At 44.5% G+C, this 23,946-nt stretch overlaps 1 protein-coding gene across 1 annotated transcript in view; it reads left to right on the forward strand.

The window, feature by feature from the left end:
• Positions 1 to 729: 729 nt before the first annotated feature.
• The window catches only part of POMP (proteasome maturation protein), a 131,922-nt gene continuing 108,705 nt past the window's right edge, over positions 730 to 23,946 (forward strand). The window contains exon 1 of the transcript XR_011994226.1: positions 730 to 869. The gene's annotated coding sequence lies outside the window, so the exon portion shown is untranslated. The remainder of the gene's footprint in view (positions 870 to 23,946) is intronic.

Raw genomic sequence — 23,946 nt, forward strand, 5'->3', positions numbered from 1 at the left:
CCTCCAGTCGAGTCCCGCGTGGGGCTCCCTGCGGGGAGCCTGCTTCTCCCTCCGCCTGCGTCTCTGCCTCTCTCTGGGTCTCTCGTGGATGGATAAATAAAAGGCCCAAAGGCCAGAAGGGAAAGGGGAAGGGCAGGAAAACCAGGAGAAAAGGATGGAAACGGAAAGAAAGGGAAAAGACAAGAGTCCCCCGAGCCCCCCCAGCCCCCCACCATGGGCTCATTTCAAATCCTCCGCGGGCCTGAGTCCTGGGCAGAATCGACCGCCTCCCGCGCCGGCTCCCGGGCGCCGGGCCGCGCCCTCCGGTGACCCCGAGCGGAGGGCGAGCCTAGGCCGCGCGAGCGCGGGGGCTGGGCGGGGCCGGGCGGGAGCGCCCCCGCGCGTCGGGACCGGCAGGGGGCCGAGGGGCCGCCCCCCGCCTCGCAGGCCGCGAGAGCCAAGCCGCTGGGTGCGCTGCGACCCCCGCTGGGGGGCGCTGCGCCTCGGGGTGCCCCCAGCCCCGGGGCCGAGCGCCCCGAGCCGCCGGCGGCGCAGGGGGGGGGGGCGCGGGAGCAGCGCGCAGCGGCGCTGCGGCTGTCACCTGGGCGCCCGGGGTCACAGCCCTCGCCGGAGGACACGTGGCCGCGCGGTTCACCCCTCCGCAGGGCTCGCCCCTGCGCCCGCTCGGAACCTCCCCGCCCTTCGCTCGCTCACGTAGTCCGGGGTTTCGGGGACGTGAAGTGCTGGCGAGTGGGCCGCCCGGCCCGGCGGGGCTGGGTGATAAACAATCTCACAGGATACACGACACCCTGGACTGTCACAGGTCCCTCGCAGGAAAAGATAAATAACATCTGAGGAGCCGCGGCTCAGCTTCAGAAACTTTGCGAGAAGTGAGTAAACAACAGGGCCGAAGGGAGTTCAAGGGGCTCTGGCCGCAGGGAAAATCAGCTGCGGTGTCCCTGGTGTCCTTGCCCGGGCCCGGGCCCTCGCTGGAGGAGGGCTGGGGGCTGGGGCTGGGGCTGGGGCTGGGGCTGGGGCTGGGCCTGGGGCTGGGGCTGGGGCTGGGGCTGGGGCTGGGGCTGGGGGGCCTCCCAGGGCAAAGCAGGGATACACAGCGCGCGGTTCAAACTCTGACCTTGAAACTCATTGGCACTTGACACGTTCTGGATCAGAAGCCTGCTTCCTGCGCATTGGAGGAAGCCTTTCTGGAGCGGGGGTTGATGTGAGGGGGTTTTCTGGAAGAGGAGGCTGAAGAAGAATTTCCTGAGGAAGCAGGACTTTTCCGAAGGTCTGCTCCTTGGGATCAGAGTTGTCAGTGACCTAAACCACCCTCGGGAATCTGTGGTTCTGTGATTTCTTAGTGTGAAAGGAAACCTCTTCACTTATGTAAACCTTTGCCCTATGGGGACTGGGGATGGGGGCGGGGGGTGGGGGAGCGGACGGGACGACAATCCAAACCAGGTACTACAAATGTTCTGTGGGTCCAATAAAATGGCTGTCAAGTATGCTTCACCTAAAAGCTTTTTGTTTCTCCTACCTGAAGTTTGAATGCTCAACGCTGTCGTTTCCCTTCTGTCAGGGAGCTACCCTGGGGTACGAGTGCTAAGGCACTTCTCTCCTCCTCTCCTGCAAAAACTCACCTAGTACCCAGACTGCCCATCTCCACAGCCCAAGAAGGACCTCCTAGGAGCTCCAGCAGCCTCTTGGACACTGCCCAAATTGCACCACACGAGATTTATTGCTCTGAAATAAGGCTTAAACCCTAGGATATCATCTCCCCTGTATAGGGTATTCATTCATTACTCTCCCCTGTATTATTTACCTATTTACCTTAAACTGGGCCACTCCAGGAGCTCATTACCTACTCCATCCAATGGTATCTTTTCAGTAATCCTTATGGCCATGTGAATAAGTTTATGTATTGTCTTGAGACTAGGGTAAGTGGGATGAGGACAGTGGGGATGTGGTGAGAGTGTGGTCTAGCCACTTACTAAACACAATTCACAGCAGACTGTGGTCCTCATCCCTCTGAATACTCTGACCCTGAGCTCAGCAGTCATGTACAGACATAGCATATCTAGATTTCTAAATGTTCTTCAGGCTTTCTTATGCCAGCCGTGTGGGCAAAATGGGGATGTCTGGTTTGGAGGCTGGTGCAAGTAGATGAGTTAGTGACTAGTCAGAGTTCTAGTTCTGATGATTACACTCATGGAGTCCTTTGGGATGCTTTCAGTGTGGTTCACAACCCGCTCATCTATTGTGAGCTTCTCCAGAGACAGCCCCATTCAATTCATCTTTGTATTCACAGTGCCTGCCCAAGTGCATAGGACATCATAGGTGCTCAACAAATACACATTGCTGAACAAAGATTTTGTAGATCTGCTTATCAGATTTGGCGGTGACACAGTTAAGATAGTAAATGTGATTATAAAATCAGGGTTACCGAAAGCCCTAGCAAATTGAAGCATTGGATGAATCTATAATGAGAATTATTTTAGGTCCTTCTCTTGCGTCTCCGAAAATTTAAGTCTGCAAATACAGACTGGGGAAGATTTGACTAAGTAGCCAGGCTAATAATAGCTGGTGGTAAGTTTAGCAGGGGCATTGGAGACCTCTGTCAAAAAAGTGCCTCTGAGACTCTGGGTCAGAATCTACCCCATGTTTGCTACCCCTATGAGTTCTGGGATTGGTGCTGAGCTGCCTAGTTTAGGAAGAGATTAGATATAGCTGTATCTGTTGAGAGGAGGGGGACAGGATAGAGAAGGGCCTCAAAATCATGTTGGATGAGGATGGTCAAGAGAACCAGTGATGTTTAATCTGGGAGAGGGGGGGTACTTTAGGAGACAGGAGAGCTGCTTTCAAATATTTGAAGAGATGTCAGATAAAAGTAGGGATTGGAATGATGTGGGCCCCCATGCCCCAGATGAGGACCAATGAACCCTGAGATGATAGTGACTGTCCACAGGTGACACAATTTCTGGTGACTGTATCTTTTACAGACTTCTGATTAATACACTGCCATAGGAGGAAATGAGATCCTCCAAAAGAGAACTGATTGCAGCAGAACCTGGATGACCCCTTGCCAGAGACATAGTCAGATGGGATTCAAGCATCCCACAGGGGCCAGGACAGAGAAGGCTTTTAAGATTCCTTCTAACACTAAGCATATACTATTCTGTGTCCATTTCTATTTTGCTAATGGCTAACTCTCCTTGCTGTAATTTCTTAAACCTGATGAGATCATTAAGGCACTTTTATAGTACCATTTCATAAAGAAAAATGTGAATTGTGGAAACAACCAAACAGTACACATATTTTTGAGCCCTTGCCTATAGAGCAAGAAGCTTGAAGATAAAGTCACACATTGCTGATGATATAGTGACCATGACCACTGCAGATTTGAAATTAAATAAGAAAGAGGCTGATATTTGTGAAAAACTTTGTCTGCCTGGTGAGGATTCAGAACAACTGGAACTTGTATATTTTGCTGGTAGCAATGCAAAAGGGTAGAGCCATTTTAAAACAGTTTCGGGGATCCCTGGGTGGCTCAGCAGATTAGCGCCTGCCTTTGGCCCAGGGCGTGATCCTGGAGTCCCGGATTCAAGTCCCATGTCGGGCTCCCAGCATGGAGCCTGCTTCTCCCTCTGCCTGTGTCTCTGCCTCTCTCTCTCTCTCTCTCTCTCTCTCTCTCATGAATAAATAAATAAAATCTTAAAAAACAAACAGTTTCTTCTTTTTTTAATTTTATTTATTTATGATAGGCACACAGTGAGAGAGAGAGAGAGGCAGAGACATAAGCAGAGGGAGAAGCAGGCTCCATGCACCAGGAGCCCGACGTGGGATTCGATCCCGAGTCTCCAGGATCGCGCCCTGGGCCAAAGGCAGGCGCCAAACCGCTGCGCCACCTAGGGATCCCCAAACAGTTTCTTCTTAATTTAGACATATACTCTCCAAATGACCCAGCAATGCCATTCCTAGGTATTAATCCAAGAGTATTGAAAATTTACGTCCACACAATGACTCATAGGCTAATGCTTGTAGCAGCTTTATTCATAATGCTGACAACTGAATGTTCATCCTGAATGTTCATCCACTAGTGAATGGGTAAATAAATTGTGCTATATCCACACAATGGAACACTACTCAGTAATAAAAAGGAATTAATTACTGATTCAGGCAACAATATGGAGGAGTCACAACAGGTTTATGCTAACTGGAAAAAGCCAGGTGCAAAAGCTACTATACTATGTAATTTCATTTTTTTTTTTGACATTTGGAAAAGGCAAAAATTGTAAGGACAAACATCAGGTTGCCAGGAGCTGAGGGGATAGGGAGGGCTTGGTTCCAAAGGGGCACAAGAGAACCTCCTGGGGTGATAGAAATATTCTGTTCTGTATCTTGATTTTGGTGGTGGTTATGCAATATACATTGTTAATTCATAGGATTGTATATGCAAAAGGGTGAACTTCATTGTATGTGAATTATGCCTCCATAAAAATGGCTTTAGGAAAACACAATAAGTATTTGATGAATGAATGAATGAGCCTGTATGGGAGTTTTGCTTTTCTGTGAGGTCAGATCGTACCATCAGGCTCTGCCCTCTGTCTGAGGAACCTGCCTTCTCCATAATCCTCATGGCATGGAGGTTGTGTGGGAAGACATCCTTTTTCTGGGAAGAGGCAGCACCCTGACCATCAAATCAGTTTTCTGAGGAAGTCTTATTCATCTGGAATTGGAAACTACATTCAGAAGATATTCAGTAGACAACTCAATATTGAAACATGTGGGTGTTGTCTGTGTGGTTTGCAGTGGCGAGGCCTGGCTGGGAATACTTCAGGCAGGTGTAATCCCCATCCTAGGGGAACAGGGGATTCTAAATGAAGTGTCACTCCATTGGAGTGATATCTCTTTCCAAGTTTCTAATCTAACAGCTGTCTTTAAAAATTGTGTGTAGAACAAAGAGGTCTTAAAACAATCCCCCTCAATTAAAAAAACCAAAAACCAAAAAACCCCTCTCAAAATTTAAATAATATGCTATTACTGATTACTGTAAGAGCATAGCTGGGCTTTAGGAAAATATGGAAATATACCAGTTTGAATTGATAAACTTGTTACCTTACCATTATTTTGTTACTTTTCTCCCATAGCTATCATAGAAATTTTAAAAAATCATTTAAACCTTGTTAAGTGTATGATTTAGTAGCATTAGGTACATTCACATGGTTATGCAACTAATCTCCAGAGCTCAATTCATTTTGCAGAACTAAAACTTTGTCTACATTAAGCAACACCCCATTCCCCTCTTGCCCCAGCCCCTGGCAACCATCATTTCACCTTCTGTCTCTATGAATTTGACTTTTGCAGACACCTCATATAAGTGGAATCATACAATACTCGTTTTTTTGTGACTGGCTGATTTCACTGAGCATAATGTCCTCAAGGCTCATCCACATTATGGCATATGTCAAAAGTTCCTTAACTTTTAAGGCTCAATAATATTCAACTGTATGTATGTGCCATGTTTCCTTTTTCCTTTTTCTTTTTTTCTTTAGAGAGAAAGAGAGCACATGCATGAGCACATGGGGGAGGGGGAGGGGAAGAGGGAAAGAGAGAATCTTTTTTTTTTTTTAATAAAGATTGTATTTATTTATTTGAGTTGGAGTATGAGAGAGAGGGCACAAGCAGGATGGAGGGCAGAGGGAGAGGGAGAAGCAGGCTCTCTGCTGAGCAGGACTCCAAGATCATGATCTGAGCTGTAACCAACTGAACCACCCTGGTGCTCCATTCATTTTCTTTATCCATTCATCCATCAGTGGATATTTGGGTTAGTTCTACCTTTTGGCTATTGTGAATACTCCTGCTATAAACATGCCTGTGTAAATATCACTGTAGTACCGTGTTTCCAATTTTTCGGGATATACATATTTATCCAGATATCCAGAAGTGGACTTGTTGGGTCATGGTAATAGTATTTCTAATTATTTGAGGAATTTTTATTTCCACAGTGGTTTTGCTATTTTACATTCCCAGCAAGAATGCATGATGGTTTCCATTTTTCCACATCCTTTCCAACATTTGTTATTTTCATCTTTTTTTTTTAAATAGTAGCCATCCAATCGAGTGTGAGGTGGTATCTTATTGTGGGTTTTTTTTTTAATACTTTTTAAAAAAGATTTTATTTATTTATTTATTTTATTCATGAGAGACACAGAGAGAGACAGGCAGAAACACATGCAGAGGGAGAAGCAGGCTCCCTGTGGGGAGCCCTATGCGGGACTCAATCCCAGGACCCTGGGATCATGCCCTGAGCTAGAGGCAGCCGCTCAACCACCGAGTCATCAAGGTGTCCTTTATTGTGGTTTTGATTTGCATTTCCCTATTGACCAGTGATGTTGAGCATCTTTTCATGTACTTATTGGCCATTTGTAGATCTTTGGAGAAATGTCTATTCAAGTCCCTTCCTCATTTTAAAATCAGGTTGTGTTTTGTTGTTGTGATCGAATTATAGTAGTTCTGTATATATTCTGGATGTTAACCCCTTATCAGATATATGATTTGCAAATATTTCCCTCTGTTCTGTGGGTGGGAGTGTGGGATTCTTTTAGACAACAGTATCCTCTGTGTGGGGGCCTGTACTTTAACAACCTTCCTGGGTTATTCTGTAGGGCTTATGCATCACTGTTCTGATGTACATACAATAGGATGGAACTTCCACTGATGTATATGTAATAAATGTGTGTGGATTTGATTAGAGCCTTAGAATGTTTGAGTAGAAAGGACACCGGGAGGTCACTTCACATAAGCACCTATTTTTATGATGAATAAACCAAATGAAATCAAAATGACTCACCAGAGGGGACACATAGCAAGAGCTTAGACACAAAGGCTTTGTTCCCAGTTCTTGCTGCTTGTACCATGCTGGGGGCTCTGGACTACCTTTGTAGAAGATTTGTTTGCTATATGGGGAGTTTGTATGGTATGTTCACCACTCACCTTACAAAATATATTATTAAAAGGTGAGGTGTTTTGTTTTTCTTCAATGGGAATGCCTAATAGGAAAGAAATACGGGCCAACAAATTGCCTGAATGCCATTTTTACTTGACTATACTCTAGAGGTAATTCATGAAACCCTAATGTCCTTGAGAAGTGGAGCCTAGTGACAGGCTAAGGGACTGTATCTTTCTTTTTAGAACAATTATTTCTCTTACCTGTCTCTATGATTTATGGCTTCACTCACCCCTGCTTCTCCTTCTAGCTCTCTGGCTCCCCTTTGGGACCATCTCATATTCCCTCTCTCCCCTAAATGTGAAGGTTGCCTTCAGCCCCCTTCATTTCTCACCAAGTACCTTCTCCCTAGCCAACTGATTTTGTCCTTGACTTTGCTGGCGATGACTCTCAGACTGAGTGCACTAGCCCAGCCCAGACTCAGACTTATGAGTGCTTTCTACATGTGTCTGCAAGGAAGCCCCAGCAGGTCAAACTCCAAGTGTCCAAATTTTACCTGGTCTGTTCCTCCTCAGAACTTGCTCTCTTTGCCCTGTCCACATTTGCCAAAGCCAGAAACATAAGAGTCAGCCTCTCCCTTAACACACATGGTTAGTCAGTCATTTAACTGTTAATGCAGTTTGTTAAATAGCTAGCAGATTTTTGTTGATCCTTCTTTTCATTCTGCCTTGACCTAGTCTTTGTTTAGCCAGTCATATTCAGAGAAGCTGAGGCTCCCCACTGCACACACAGACACATACACACACAAGTGTACACACACTTACACACTACGGCTACTGGAGAGGGGCAAGGGATGCTGGTAAATATATTACCAATGCACAGGACAGCTCCCCACAACAAAGAATTATCCAGCCCGAATTGTGAAGACTTCCAAGGTTGAGCAATCCTGCCCAAAGATGATCCATAGCTTCTAGTTCCCCACCCAGGTCTCTTTTACCTGGAGAATGTTCCAGACTGCTGAGCATTGGCTGTTAAGGTCTCACGACTGCCTCCGGCACAGACACAGGCCACCTCAAGATCTGCGAGGTTCCCTGTACTCCCCACAACTGAGGTGCCCCCAGCCAATGAGTGACTGGTGCAGAGATACAAAAGCCTAGACCCTCTGCTTCAAAGAGGAACAGTGCTGTGGTGCCATGCATGTTCCAGAGCATCTGTGGGATCAGGCTGGGGCTAGACTTGGGCTGAAGCCACATCTTTTCTTAGCTGCTCCTCTTCCTTTTTCTGCTTCTCTCCCTCTCTACACATTCCTCCTGAGGGCCCCCTCCCGATACACAACCTTTACAAGAATCCCCACCTCAGCTCTGCTTCTGGGGAACTGACCCACAACATGGGACTGGCTGACATTTGTGAAGGGAGAAACCAGAGCTTTGAAAGACCATCTAGTAACTACCAAGCCTCTGGCAACTGGAAGAACATGAGCCTGCCCCATAGAGCTTCTCTGCTGTTGACTACTGTACTGGTCCCAGGTGCTCAGCCAAAGCCATCCCTCCAGAAACTGGTAAATAGATGACAAATTCAAGTCAGTGTTACTTTAGCAACCAGACAATAAATTTAAGGTAGTAAGGTAAAAAGTAAGGTAATACTCACTTTAAAGAGAGGTGAGGGGCACCTGGGTGGCTCAGTCAGTTAACAATAGACTCTTGATTTTGGCTCAGGTCATGATCCCGGGGTTATGGGATCAAGCCCTGCATCAGGCTCTTAAGAGCTGCTCCCTGCTTAAGATTTTTTCTCTCCTGGGACACCTGGATGGCTCAGTGGTTGGGCGTTTGCCTTTGGCTCAGGTCGTGATCCCAGAGTCCCCGGGGTGGAGTCCCAAGTCCCACACTGGGCTCCCTGTGGGGAGCCCGCTACTCCCTCTGACTGTCTCTGCCTCTCTCTCTCTGTGTGTGTCTCTCATCAATCAGTAAATAAAATCTTACAGAAGGAAAAAAAAAAAGATTTTCTCTTTCCCTCTGCCCCTCCCCTCCCTCTAAAAGAGAGAGAGAGAGAGAGAGAGGGAGAGAGTCAACTTGCTGACTGCTGACTGTTTGTTTGCCTAATTTGTTCATGTTGCTCTACTGGACCCCCTCCCTGCCTGCTTGACTTTTTTAGGAAGATGCTATTCAAGATAAGCTCTAAAAGATGAGATGAAGTCAGCAGAAAGTCCCTGGACTGAGGGAAGAGCTTGTGCAAAGGTCCTGAGACTAAACAAAACAATCCTCAACACCTCCGCCAACACCACTACTCATAAAGAAAGAAGGTGTCCCAGCCACTGAGAGAAAGCCAGTGTACCTGATGCTGGCAGAGTTAGAGGGAAAGGAAGACAGGATAAAGCTGAGAGAATGGTAAAGGTCAGATTGCAGGGCCCTCTAAGAGAGGCATGTGGATCTTATCGGAGACGTAATAGGAAGGTTTTAAGCAGCTTGTTAAAACAATCTGTTTTCCATTTTAAAAAGATGATCTGAATTTGGAATCTCTGGGTTAATTGAAAACTTCTATAATTTCAAAAGAAAAATTACTGACAATTTCAAGGGTAAGAGAATCACTTTTCCATGTATTCTTGAAATTGTTAAAAGCCATTTTAATTTTCAGGCTAGTACAGGAAAGGTTAAGGACGGTAGTTGATTTGTTTTAAAAAGTAGATTGACAAAGTCTTTAGATATATGAGAACTTTGTAAGATTAAATTTTCTTCTTATACCATCCCAAACGGTGAACATTAGTTGAGTAATTTTTATTTGATTAGATAATTTCAGACAGATCTTACATTGAGGGGCTTTGTTTTGGTATCATATATACAAAATGTTTTGGTCATCAATTGCAAGGATATTGTTAAACTTTGAATTCTTTTTCTGTTTTATTGTAATTCCCGCATAGTTAACACAGTGCCAGTTTCAGGTGTACAACATAGTGACTCAACACTTCCATATATTACTCAGTGCTCATCAAGGTAAGGGTATTCTTGATCCCTTTCACCTATTTCACCCGTCCCTCCACCTCTGAATTTTAAAATTCTGCTTGCTTGTATTGCTGTTTTGACAGCAATGACAGCTACTATTTCAGGGATGCCTGGCTGGCTCAGTTGGTAGAACATGTAACTCTTGATCTCTAGGTTGTGTTTAAGCCCCACATTGAGTGTAGAGATTACATTAAAAAAAAAACAACCTTAAAATAAGTAAATAAAAATAAAACAAAATGACAGTTCTTATTTCAAAGTCTAATTTAGTGTAACAAACATTGTTTCTTCACATGAAGAGAGATAAGATGGTGCCTCTGAAAATTCTATAAATTTAAAATATAAATAATTTCCATCAAACTGGGATCCCTGGGTGGTGCAGCGGTTTGGTGCCTGCCTTTGGCCCAGGGCGTGATCCTGGAGACCCGGGATCGAATCCCACATCGGGCTCCCGGTGCATGGAGCCTGCTTCTCCCTCTGCCTGTGTCTCTGCCTCTCTCTCTCTCTCTCTCTCTCATAAATAAATAAAAATAAAAAAAAATTAAAAAAAAAATTTCCATCAAACTAATTTCCATCCAATTTTTTCTGTCATACTTTCCCTCTTGAAATCTCATATAAGTTCGTTTATTTCTATGCAATGTAAAAAACTGTTTTATTGGTAGTTTATTTTATATACATTCTTGGAATTGGCCATTTTAAGAGTGAAATAATTACTTTTCCATGCCTTCTTGAAGTTTTTAAAGGCCATTTTAATTTTCAGGACTTTCTTTTTTAATGGTTTCCTCTAGCTGCTTTGTGGAGGCTGTATTGAGCAGGGCAACAGTGAAAATGGGAAGGCCAATAAGTAATGCAGGCAAGACATGAGTGTGAGGGTGACTCAGAAGACTATGTGGTTTTGGCTGTGGACAAAGGCAGGGGGAGTTGAGATGCATGGATACCCAGGAGGTAGACACAGAGGCCTTGCTGATGCCTTGGGGGTGAGGGTGAAGGAGGAATTCTGGATGGCCACATTTCCAGCTCAGGTAAATGACTGAACATACCACTAGTTACTGAAGTGGGGAATAGGGGTTGGGGTGGGGGTGGGGTGGGGACTAGATTGCCAAGTTGTGAAGGAATCAGGACATGCCACCTTTTTTTAAAGATTTATTTTTATTTATTACTTTAAAAAGATTTTACTTATTTGTGGGGGTGAAGGAGCAGAGGGAGAGGGACAAGGAGACTGCATTGAGCATGGAGCCCCATTTGGGGCTCAATCTCACACCCCTGAGATCATGACCTCGCCAAAATAAAGAGTCAGAGGCTTAGCTGACTGAGCCAACTAGGTACCCCTTATTATCTTTTACAGGTGGGGGGAGGGCAGAAGGGGAGGGAGAGAGAGAATACCAAGTAGACTCCCTACCAAGCATGGGGCTCGATCCCACAACCCTGAGATCACGACCTGAGCCAAAAATCAAGAGTTGGTCGCTTAACTGACTGAGCCACCCAGGTGCCCCAGGACACGTTACTTTTAAAGCAAAGTGTGCATCCACTGTCAAATAGGCCATTATAGAGGAATCTGGAGATCACAGAGGTTTGAGGTATCCTTTTAGGAATCCTCAGTGTGTAAAGTCATGAGACAGTTATGTGGGGAGAAAGCATAGTGGAGGTAAGGGAGCCTAGAACCCCACCCTGGGAAGCCAACATTTAGAAGTTGCGTGTATGTCTGAGGGAAGCACAGAGAAGCCTGCAACAGATTCTGAAAAAAAGACAGCAAGAGAGGCAACAGAAGCACTAAAAGTGTGGTATCAGAAGAACTAGGAGAAGAATGTGTTTTCCAGAAGGAGGAAGTAGGTAGGGAAGTTGAATGCAAAACTCCCGTAAAATAACTGAACAAGATTTGGATTGGAATGTGGGGGTGCTGAGTGGCTCTGACAGGGCAGAAGCTAGATTGGAGTGGGTGTGAAGAGGTGACAGGAACTCAATGCTGGGACTGCTCTTAGAAATCTTGTTTCAACAGGGACAAAGATGGGAGGAGCAGTAGAGAACCCACTGGTAGCAGCAGGGGGATGAAAGATAGGACAGGGATATGCTGGTAGATATTTAATAAAACCCCCGTTGGAAAACCAAAGGCTTCATTTGTCAAGGTCTAAGCACTCAGCACAGCCAATTCCAAGTTACCAACGTAATGCCAAAGAGTTGGCAAAACCCCTGAAAATTTAACAGTTGACTCTAAGGAGCCAGCATGACCCAACGTCAGCCTGCCAGCACATCAGAGAAAAGTTCCTTCTCAGAATGTAGATACTAAAAAATATCAGTAAGCTATTGGAATGGTCCTGTGGATAAGCAGAGCAGTGTTGTAGGACAGCATAAACCAGACGGGTAAGACAGAAGGGAACCAAGTGTAGGTGCTAATGAGTTTGCCAGTTTGGAGATGGGAAGAGCAGGGAGGTCCCCTCCCGAGCCCCCATTCTCTCCATGGACTAGAAGACAAGCCCCTCAGGGGAGAATGAGTGTCAGTGGATGACACTGGTCACACAGTTGAAGGACTGAAGGACTTTGTGGTGGAGGTATTTGAATAGGAGTGATCGGAGGGTGGGAAGGTGTGGTGGGTGAGAGAGATGTGGGATTAGAGATGAGGCAATATGAGGACCTCATCTACCTGTGACCTGGCTGTGGGTGGCTGCTTTCAAGACTGTTGTGTGGTCAAAGGTTTAAGAGGCCAGCGTGGTGGTGTGTCATCACCACATACATTGAAAAAGCCAAAAATTCTGTAGGAGTTGGGGTGGAAAGGAAGACAGGCAGCCAGGAACTAAAGCCTTGAGCACAGGAGGGGTGTGTGTGTGAAGTGTGAAGGGTGTGTTCTGGAAGTCTGTGTGTGAAGATGGCATGTGAATGGTATGAGGTTCAAAAAGCGGGGGTTTGTGCAACAGAGAGGGACAGAGACATGGCCTGCAAAGGGTAATGGCAACCCAGGAAAGCACAGCTTTTGCTTCTGGTCCCGAGTCCTAAGAGGTGTGTGACAAACAGCACACTTTTGGGCTACAGTGAAGCATTCTCAGGGTGAGCTGGGTGCTTGGGAACAAATGGAGGTGGAGCTGGAGGGATTTGCTGATTGTGAAGTGGAGGTTCTACTTGCAGGGGGAGTAAGGGGCCGGAGGGGAGGATGGGTTGGGGATTGGATCCAACTGAGGATGAACACAGTAGTATGGGGGTGTAACTTGGGCTCAACAGAGAAGCTTGGATTTCTGGCAGTGATTATGAGAAGAATGGGTTTGAGGCCTATAACCTCGTTGGGATACAACACATTCCACACCAAGATGCCTCCAACATTATCAACAAGATGTCAGATTTGGAATCCTATGAGACATTACCCGATGTAACCTTTAAACAGACTGAAATTCTATCAAGCATTATTTGGCATCCCTTACCACGGACCCCTTACTTCCTTCCGTTAGGACTTCCTGGGTCTTGTTCAGATTTCTGCCATCCAATTTAGATTTTCTGGCCCATGACATTCCTGCCTTAGAGAATTTTTCTCTCTGAAATTTAATTACATCTATCCTTTGTCCTCTTTTTTCCTCCTAAAGCTATCCATTTGTGATCTGCAAAAGTGTTTCTTTTATCAGATTAGTTTTCCCTTAGTTTGAGGTTAATTCAAGCATACTACTTCTTGGGGCATTTCCTTTGGTTATTTAAACTTCTCTTCTGAACCGCAGGGAGGTTTGAAAACATTAATACAGACCCACATATCTCCTTGATTCATGCAGTAGCAGTATTCGTGGTAATACATCCAGTAATAGTCCTCCCCCTGTGAGTCCTCTGAAAGAGTATGAGAGGGAATACACTGCAGAACTTAGAAGATTCCTAGTAGTCAATGAAATGCAATAATGCAGCCTGTTGCATTAACATAACTGATAACATAACAGTTGCCAATTCCTATTTAGAAGAAGAAAACCACCCCATTATGCTGAAGATGCAGTATTTTGAATGCTCAATTTTATAACTTAAATTTTCCACCTGTAAAACCTAGCTTCTGGAAAAAAGAGAAATGCTATCTTGGGTTTCTGTTTTTCAGGGTTGTGGCATTCAGTGAAGTAATAGTACAAATGAGAAATTCAGCAAGGTTACAGGAACTGCTGATAGGAAACGTGAGTCAGACTCAATTTGGTGTGGGTGTTGCTAGAATTAACTTTTAGTTCTAGATTCTCTAAGTGAATCCTTTGATGAAATTCTTCATGTGCTTTAGAATTTAAAAGAAAAAAAGAGAAAAGGAGAACAATGGGCCCCCAAGCCATTCTGTAAGAGGTGCCAAACAGATGGAAAGTAATAATTTGAAATAATTTGAAATAAAAATAAATAAGTGTCCATCGGCATGGCTACTGTTTGACCCTACTATGTTTACAAATCTCCCAGAGTCTGAAAGATAAGATATTTCTGGCTGGAGTAGACAAACATCCCCTTGTTTGGTATTATTCGAAGTTCACAATCTAAGCCTGTTTTGGTGATTCATTTTTCTATTCATATTTGTTGAGTGTCTGTAATGTACAAGGCACCGTCAAGTTTTTTTGGGAAGCATTAATCCATGTAAAGAAATAGTTATAATGCAAAGCACATGTGATAAGAGATATATAAGGAAGCCCAAAACACTTGGGGAGTTTAAAGAAAGGAACATTAATTCTTGCCAGGGTATGAGAGAAGGAACTATAGAGGAAGTGGAATTTGAGTGGTGTGTCAAAGGAATAGAAGGTTTGGAACAGAAGGACGAGATAATGGGAAGAACAGCCAAGGCAGGGGAATTAGTGAGCACAAAGTTGTGTTACATGTTTGGAAAATGCCAAGTAGACTGATTTGGGGGAGAACACAGGACGCAAAAAGAATAGAAAATTAGTTTATGGCCAGACTTGTATGGATACCAAGCTAAGAAATACGGTCTCTGTGGGAAAGGCAATGGGGCACTACTGAAAGTCGAGAGCATAAGCTCTCCAAAGTTAAATCTGCCACCACATGGTTTGGAGAAGGGGGGACTGGAGCAGAGCTGTCAGCTAAGACACTAAATGTGTCCATGTTTAAGATCTTTACTGTTAGGGGGCACCTGGCTGGCTTAGTCAGTGGGGTATGTGACTTCATCTCAGGGTTGTGAGTTCGAGCCCCATGTTGGGAGTAGAGATTCCATTTTTAAAAAAAACTCTTTTATTTTTGACTTTACTGTTATAAATTCACTAGTATTATTATTATTATTACTACTGTCATGACCACTTATTAGATGTCTTCCGTGTGCTGGGCACTAGTCAAGCGTCGAAGATACGTAAATGATCAAGACTGAATGTAATGGAGTGTATAATCTCATTGGACTTGCCAGATGATTAGCAGAGTAAGGAGAGAATTTTCAGATTAATAAATTTCTATTATAAAATTTTAAAAAAAATTAAAAAAAAAAGGGGGGGATCCCTGGGTGGCGCAGCGGTTTGGCACCTGCCTTTGGCCCGGGGCGCGATCCTGGAGACCCGGGATCGAATCCCACGTCGGGCTCCCGGTGCATGGAGCCTGCTTCTACCTCTGCCTGTGTCTCTGCTTCTCTCTCTCTCACTGTGTGCCTATCATAAATAAATAAAATTTAAAAAAAAATTAAAAAAAAATAAATTTCTATTAAGAAAATAGAATATTTTTCCCTTTCTAGGATGAGGTTTGTTTGGGTAGGTTATTTGGAACAGCTCTCCCACTTAAAATCACTAAAAATGCTACATAAAATACATTTAAAAAACTCAAACCTCTTAAAACCCCAGATATAATAATAAGGAATTTACTAGGTTGAGATCTGGTGTATGTGGGGGGGCGGAGAAGGAGCCCAGAGAGTTAAGTGAATCTTGAGCTCCTTTTGTCTTGAGGATGAAACCAATCCAGGAGAACTTGAATTTGGGATTTGAATGACCAGAGAGGTGAGGAGGGAAAATCCTTGCTCCTCTCCTCACCTTCGGGGACTAGAAATAAAGCATTCTCATCACACCGATTTGGAATTAAACTATGAGCATGAGAGAAAGGCTCTACCAGAAGCAAGCCTTCCCACCCCCTGATCTGATTTCTTACCTCTGCCCAAGCTGTGGAGGACTTAACCCCTTTTCAAAAACACAATTAACTTTTTCTAGAAAGTTCTTCTGAACTCTGAAGATTACAGAGACTATCTGAAATGAATGACCAGAGTTTCAGTTATGCAAATTCTCATATCTATTTCAGACTGCTCTGTGGATAGGTAGGAGAAAAATACACTGGAGACTTGGTTTCAGATCCAGCCCATAAGATTAGAAGCTGATACTCCACGCTAACAAGCAAAAAAACAAAAAACAAAAAACAAAAAAAAGAACAAGCTAAAAAGTCAGCAACTTTTCTTAAATCTTTAAGATAAGTGAGAACAAAGGGCAAACTGGCCCCCACCAAATTGGAGAGACACAGACACTTCCCTGGGAACCAGGGCGGGCTAGGAAAACTTGCACTGATGAGTTGCCGGAGGCTCAGGGTAGACAAATCTGAGAGATAAATACTCGAGGGACACGCAATCACCAAGCAGCCTCTCCACCTTGGGTAATATTAGCTCCTGGTGCACTGGGTTTTCACAGTGAATATCAGCCAAAAAAATCTCCTGTTTCTGGAGGGAGAAGGGGAAAAGGAACTATTTTGAAATAATCAAGAGCACTGGGTTCTTCTTAGCAAGGCCTGCCCTTGAGGGAAATGACTTAACCAGAGCCTCACCTGTTATGTTTTTTTTTAAATGTCTAACTGACCTGGGAGAAGATATGTACCCAATTTCAGCCCCCTCTAGCCATGCTCTCCCACCTAAAGAGAGAAAAACAGGAAGCCCTGCTGAAGTTCACAGTTGAGAGGCACTGGCTCACTAAAAGTTGATTGGAAAATCCATCTTCCTTGGCATGAAGAGGAGAACAAAGGACGCACCGCCTCCATTAAAGTTTGCAGCATTCATGGAATTAGGAAGTTGGGAGACAAGCCTTGATACTGACAGGATTTGATAGCCAAAGAGTGAACCGTGCAGCCACACCCCACCATATTGAACAGACTCACGTGAAGTTAAATAATACAATCCTCTGAAAGAGGATACCTGGCCTGGAGGTAGCTCCTTCCTTCTTAGCATGATTCCCTCCAGGGTGGCTGGCCCTCACATCATCTGAGAGGTGACCTGGCTGGAGGGTGGCCTTCGTTCTGGTCACTAGGATGCATGTTTGCATACATTTGTTTGTGGCAGAACATTATCACACCTTCAGAGGCATGGAGAATTGAGGGTCCTGTTGGATATTTTCCACTAGCTGGCTGTTACTTTTTTTTTTTTTTTTAATATTTTATTTATTCATGAGAGACACACAGAGAGAGGCAGAGACATAGGCAGAGGGAGAAGCAGGGTCCCGGTGAGGAGCCCCGTGTGGGACTCGATCGTAGGACTCCGGGATCACGACCTGAGCCAAAGGCAGACACTCAACCCCTGAGCCACCTAGGTGCCCCTATTAATTACTTAATCAAGGAGAAGAGAGAAGGAAGTTAGTAGGCCTAGTTTCTGAGAAGCTATTTAGTGCATTAATTTATTGGTAGCCAATTGAATTACATATTACAAATGTTTGCACTCTTCTTTGCAAATTGTCAATAGAAAAAAGCTTTAAAAACTGGCTTTTAAATAATAGTACAATTGATTGGTACTTATGAGATACTTTACATTCACTAAGCTTTACAAAACAAAAACAAAAACAACAAACTTAAGAAAAAGCAAACCTTACAGGGTTTGCTTCCAGGTGTACTGCTATGCCTACAAGATGAAAGACACAGGCTTTATGGAGAGAAGGTGGGCTCCATGGGGCCTTGTAGAACACCTGTCTTCCTCACAATACCCTCAGCATTCTTCATTGTAAGTATTGGTTTAAGGTTCTTCTCGCCCCCCCTCCCCATCCCAGGAACCATGGTAGACTCATTTACACCTGCACACATGAGGTCAAGCAAGGTATATGTTAGGTGTTTAGTTAGCATTGGTTAGACCAAAGAATGAATGGAAAGACTACACATGAAGAAAAAAACAGAGTCAAAGGAAACAAGTTTGTTTGGGGCCAAGATAGTTGGGCAAAGTCCTTCTTTGGGGGTAAATGTTCTGGCATAATCCTTACTCAGAATCTTCAGGGGGTTGGAAATGATTAATTATGGAGGCATACCTAAGTCTACTAAGTGCAGCTGGTTTCACTAACTCACAAGTTCATAGAACAAAATTTGCTCCAAGATTGAAGATCTCCTGGCAGCCTCCCTCTTTCTCTTCAGGTCCCATGCCCTTTGGGAGCCTTGGATTTCAATGCACATATAGCCAAGTCCAAGAATCACACCATGCACAACCAGTCCCAAAAATGGTACAGAAATAGCATTGATGAACCCTGGTCACAAAGGTATGAATCTCTCAAGGGAGTGGACCCAAGTTCCTCAGAAATATGCACTTTCAAGGCTCTCGTACAGCCTAAGGAGGTCAGGCCCAAGATCCCACAGAGTGTCAACTACAAGCTCATTTGACTTACCTACATCACCCAACCCAAGATGGGAAAATGTACTTATGCCCCCATCACCACGGGTCTCAGGCTCTGTCAGTGAAGTCCAAGAGCAAGGCTCAAATCATGATTCAGGCTGTGGCTCTGGCTCCAGCTCCAGCTCCAGTTCAGCTCCCAAATCAGCCCAGGTCCCAATGAAAACAGTAGAGCAGAAGCTTCTGTCTGCCAATGTGAGGGGAAGGACTGCTGTGACTACAGGCTGCTGCATGGGACTATGTGTCCTGTGCTATATGTACCTGTCAGCCTGAGGCAGCATCTGCCAAAAAATATATATATTTCTTGAAGATCTCCATTGGGAGGTAGCAAGGATGTGTTCTGCTTGTTTTAATAAGCATTACACCCTTCTACATTTGAGCTAATGCCATACTGTTCAGTGTCTTTTGTTTTAAATAAACCATGCTTATGTATTTAGAGTATTTTTTAAATTTCTGTTGTTTTCCCCCTAGAGAAAGAGGGTGCTAAAAAGTTCTCTGGTTCTCTGGTCTGCCTTCACTCCTTACCTCTTAGCAGCTATAGTGGGTTTGGGTTCTCTGGCAGGCAAGGCCAAACTCAGATATGGTTGGAACTACACTAGAAAGTTTTTTTTTTTTTTTTTTTTAACATTTTATTTGTTTATGATAGACATAGAGAGAGAGAGGCAGAGACACTGGTAGAGGGAGAAGCAGGCTCCATGCCAGGAGCCCAACGTGGGACTCAATCCCGGGACTCCAGGATTGCGCCCTGGGCCAAAGGCAGGCGCTAAACCACTGAGCCACCCAGGGAGCCCTAGAAAGTCTTTTAAGTTGCCCATAAATGATGGCAGCCTATTCACTTGTGTCACTGTGTCCTGGCTGTTAAGCCAGTGTTGCCTCCGGCCTTGGAAGGGATCACCATGACTTCACTTGACATGGGAAGGTATAGTTGCCATATGCTTGAGGTCCATGACATAGACTCACACTGAAGAAAAACATTTGCATCGTCTGAGGAGCACAGCAAGTAAGAGTGAGAGCGCTGTGTTTGTGGTCTCTCACTCTGCACAGGGTGGTCACTCAGTGACAGGCAGAATCGCCAGGACTCCGTGTGTTCTTCACCCTCCCCCTCTTCCCCGAACAAATATATCTTCTCTCTCCTAGGAGCCATCACTGTGGGGCCAAGGGGACACAAAGGCACTGTCCTCATCCTTGCAGAGTTCACAGCTGTGAACCAAACTTTACATTATGACGAGAGGAAATGCGAAGGCAGATGTGCCAAAATAACCTGGGTACACAGAGGTGGCCACGACTAGCTGAGTGGGGGCGCCAGGAGAGGCTGTGCTGGAGACGTGGCATTTGACCTGGGTCTCAAGCGTTGGCTGTGAATTCGTTGGGTCCAGAAGAGGAGGGAAGGCTGTGGAGGGAGGCCTGGGAGGGCACAGCACATCCCAGGCACAGCAAGGGGTGGAGGGAAGAGGGAGCAAAGCAGATGAAGTCGGAAAATAAGCTAGGGGCCAAACATGATGTTGTACTGGCATGTTCTAGGAGCAAATAGTGTGAGACTTAAATAGTTCACTCCACTCTGTACACCATCTGGAGGAGCAGATAGTCTTGAGTCTTGAGTCTTTCTACATGAGGGGCTCCCATAGTAAATGAAAAAGATTAATCTAGGGGTGCCTGGGTGGCTCAGTTGGTTAAGCATCTGCCTTCGACTCAGGTCATGGTCCCAGGGTGCTGGGATCAAGCCCCACTCACATCAGTCTCCCTGCTCAGCAGGGAGTCTGCTTCCCCCTCTCCCTCTGCTTGCTGCTCCCCCTGCTTGTGCACATGTGTGCTCTCTCTCTCTCTGTCAAATAAATAAAATCTTAAAAAAAAAAGGCCAAACTCAAGGTGTCTCTTCCAGACCTGACTCCCTGTGACACTACATTTGGACAGAGTAATAGGCCCCTGAAGTCAGCCTCACAGAGCTCCTGTCCCTTTTGATCTCTCTTCCTTTTCAGGAACCTTGGTTGGGAGTAAGAAACACAGCAGTGGTCTTGACCTTTGAAAACATGGGAGTCTCTATTTCTATTCTTTCTCCCTTTGCTGGACGTCCTTCACACCTAGAGCCCAGCAATTGCCCCCAGGAAGAGTGAGAGTCTTGTGTTCCATACAATTCAAGATGTGGGAACTTAATCTAGGCTCACATATGAACTCTAACCAGTAGTGGTTTGGCAAGATCCCAGGAGGAAAAGAAATTTTATTCTAAGTTACAGCTAATTGTTCCCGTATTATTTTGCACTTCCCTATTTTACATGAGCAGTAAGCATGCCTGAGGCAAGATACGGCATAAGTTGCAGTGAGTATTAAAACAAAACGGGCTTGTTCCATTTACAAGAAAGGTGAAGACCATGGGTTGATGAAGAGAAGGGAATAATCAGCTAAACAAACACAACTTTCTAAATCTAAGATTGTTACAGAAAATTGGTTAACACTGCTACCTGCAAAATTAACCCTTCACTTGGCTTAACACATTTGAGAAAAGTCAAATGCTACAAACAATTTTCTATTAGAGGCAAACTCATAAATTCCCAAGCCAAAGATCTGAGAATGTTAAATCTTTGGGAAATATACAGAAGGAGCAGGAGAAGAGTGAGCCAAAATGCCACCCCCACCTAATAGTTTTTAAATAAGATTCAAAAAGAGGTTTCAAAGTAAAGTGTTCAAAACATCTGGTTCTTATTTGAAATATAATTAGAAGTATATCTTAATATATAAGGAATTTTAAAAGCTGAGAGGAAGAACATTTCTGGGTGACTAAATGTTTTGATGATGTCACAATCATGGCATGAAGAGGAATACCAAAGACTCTTTAGAAGATTTTGAGAAATTATTTTCCTTATATTGTGTTATTATTTTTAGGAAAGCCATTTTTAAATCAAATAAGAAGAGAATGAGGCTTTATCAAACATAATTAGGAATCAAGGGATTCTTGAACCTACATGTTATAAAGAGAGAAGGTGGTTGATGAGATGGGGTTTCAAAGTGCTAATCAATTGCAAAACAAATGTTTTGCCACTTCTTTCCATTCCTGACGCTTCTCCACTCCTATATGTTTTTATTTGGTCCATTTTCCACTCCAGGAATAATACAAGAAAAGAGGAGCATGTATTGGATTAGAGAATAAATAAATAAATAAATAAATAAATAAATAAATAAATAGCCACTGTCTGGCTCCTTGTTTCAGATCACTTATTTGTCTCCCTTTGGCTATGTTGTATGTCCTGATATCCAGACTGAAACCCCAGGGGGTCAGACCCAGGCATCAGGGTTTTTTGGTAAGCTCCCCAGGTGACAATAGAATGCAGCTTAGCTTGAGAACCACTGTCCTCAATGATATAACCTCATGAGTGAGAGACTCCCCAAGGGTCTCTGTCTCCTCACTAATAATCAAGTCTTTCCCAGGCATCTGTATTCAGACGAGCAATATTTCAAAAGCACTTGGGGAAGCAATATATACTTTGATTTGCCAAGATAGTAAGGACAACAAAACAATAACCATTTACTATCAGGATCATTTCATGAAATAAAGGGCATTTTACTGTCAAGAGGGCAGAAAGGACTTAATCTCTGAGTACCAAAAATCTGATTACACATGTACATATACCCATACTTAGGTATACTTACATATTTCATCATATTTCTTTTTTTTCCTTTTTAGTAAGAAAAGTTCTTGGACTGTCTGGCTTTGAGAATGACTTGGATCCTATCTGTAATGCTCCTTCCAAGAAGCTGATGCTAATTGAGCACTTACTGTATGCTAAGCCCATGTCTAATTACATGTATGAAATCATTTAATTCCCATAGCCCTAAAAAGTGGGTACTGTTACTATATTTATTTTTCAGATGAAGAAACAGATCCCAGGGAGGTTAAGCAATTCGCTCCAGGTCACACAATAAGTGATGGAGTCTGACCTTGAATCCCCCAGGCAATCTGAATTCAGAATCCAGCATGTCTAACCACTTTACTGAACACGTAGTTGGATGTTCACGCATGACATTATTCAGAAAACATTTCTTAAGCAGTTACTATGTGCTAGGTACTGTGATGAATCCCAAGGATACAGAGATTAAGGGGGGATAAAACCTACGCTCTTGATACCTAGGTGATATGAACACATACTTATCTCCCACTTCTCATGTTTCCCAGGAAGGAAATGAAGGAGGAGTCTGTTCAGCTTCTCTCTGTCCCCCTACTCACTATTAGAAATGCTTTATGTGGTTTATCAGATAATTGGTGATTTAGAAGAAGAAACCCAGGAGGCCAGACAGTGAGTATCCTGGTTCCTCTCCAGGGGGAGGGGTTAGTTTGCAGTGGTCTGAGGCTGCTGATGACCATGGGGAAGTCTGGCTAATTCAGTACTCTCCTGGAAGCCCTATTGGCCATTCAGCTCCTAAGGACCCTGGTCAAAAGCCCAGTACCTGCCATAACTGGGCTTGTTGTCACTGGCAACAATACCTGGGAATGAGAAAAGATTGGTCTCCCAGTGAAAAATAGTCAAGTAGCAGTTAGCTTGTACGGGGAGATCTACACTGAAAACACATAACTTGGGAAAAAGTGGGCATCTGTGCCAACATTCTTACATCTTCCAAAGTCACCAAAGGCCAAGGGTCTTTTTTTTTTTTTTTTTTAAAAGATTTTATTTATTTATTTGTAAGAGAGAGAGAGACAGAGAGAGACAGACACAGGCAGAGGGAGAAACAGGCTCTATGCAGGGAGCCCAATGTGGGACCGGATCCTGGGTCTCCAGGATCACGCCTTGGGCTGAAGGCGGCGCTAAACCGCTGAGCCACCCAGGCTGCCCAAGGCCAAGGGTCTTGTGTATAGTGTACAAGTGCCCACAAAGGTAAACCAGGGGACTAGGGAGCCCAGAGCAGGGGTTCTCAACATAGGTTGTGGAATAGGGTATATGAACTGAGTCCTGGAGGCCCACAAGCATTCTAGACTTTGAGGGGTAGGGTGGGGTGGTAGGACACTCCAGGCAGGGGTGAAGGGAAAGGGAGAGGCTGGAGAGGACACAACATGCCCTTCAGAATGACTGGACCACAAAGCATCTGCAGCAGAGAGGTGGGAAGTGAGGCTGGAGAGATAGGCAGGCCTTTTTGTATTTCACCCTGAAGGCAATGAGGAGTTCTGGAAGGATTTTAAGTGGGGAGTGACAGGATTTTACATTTTGGCAAGATTTCTCTAGCAATAGTGTAGAGAACAGGGGCTAGGAGGGCCTACTGGGACAATTGCCAGGCAAAGGATGGTGAGATCTTGAAATAAGGGCATGGCTGTGGGGATTGTAGAAGAGAGGGGGAGATTAGAGGATCTCAGTGGATCATAATGATGGATCAGGGGGAAAGGCTGATTTCTGGCTTAGTGACTGAGTTGATGTTGGTGCTATTCCCAATGTAGGGATTATAAGGAGATAAGGAAGAGGATGGCCAGGTGCATTTTGAGGTGCCCGTGATGGGAGCTCTTGTCATGCTGT

Source organism: Vulpes vulpes, chromosome 9 (assembly GCF_048418805.1).
Source record: "Vulpes vulpes isolate BD-2025 chromosome 9, VulVul3, whole genome shotgun sequence".
In the NCBI taxonomy this organism is placed as follows: domain Eukaryota; kingdom Metazoa; phylum Chordata; class Mammalia; order Carnivora; family Canidae; genus Vulpes; species Vulpes vulpes.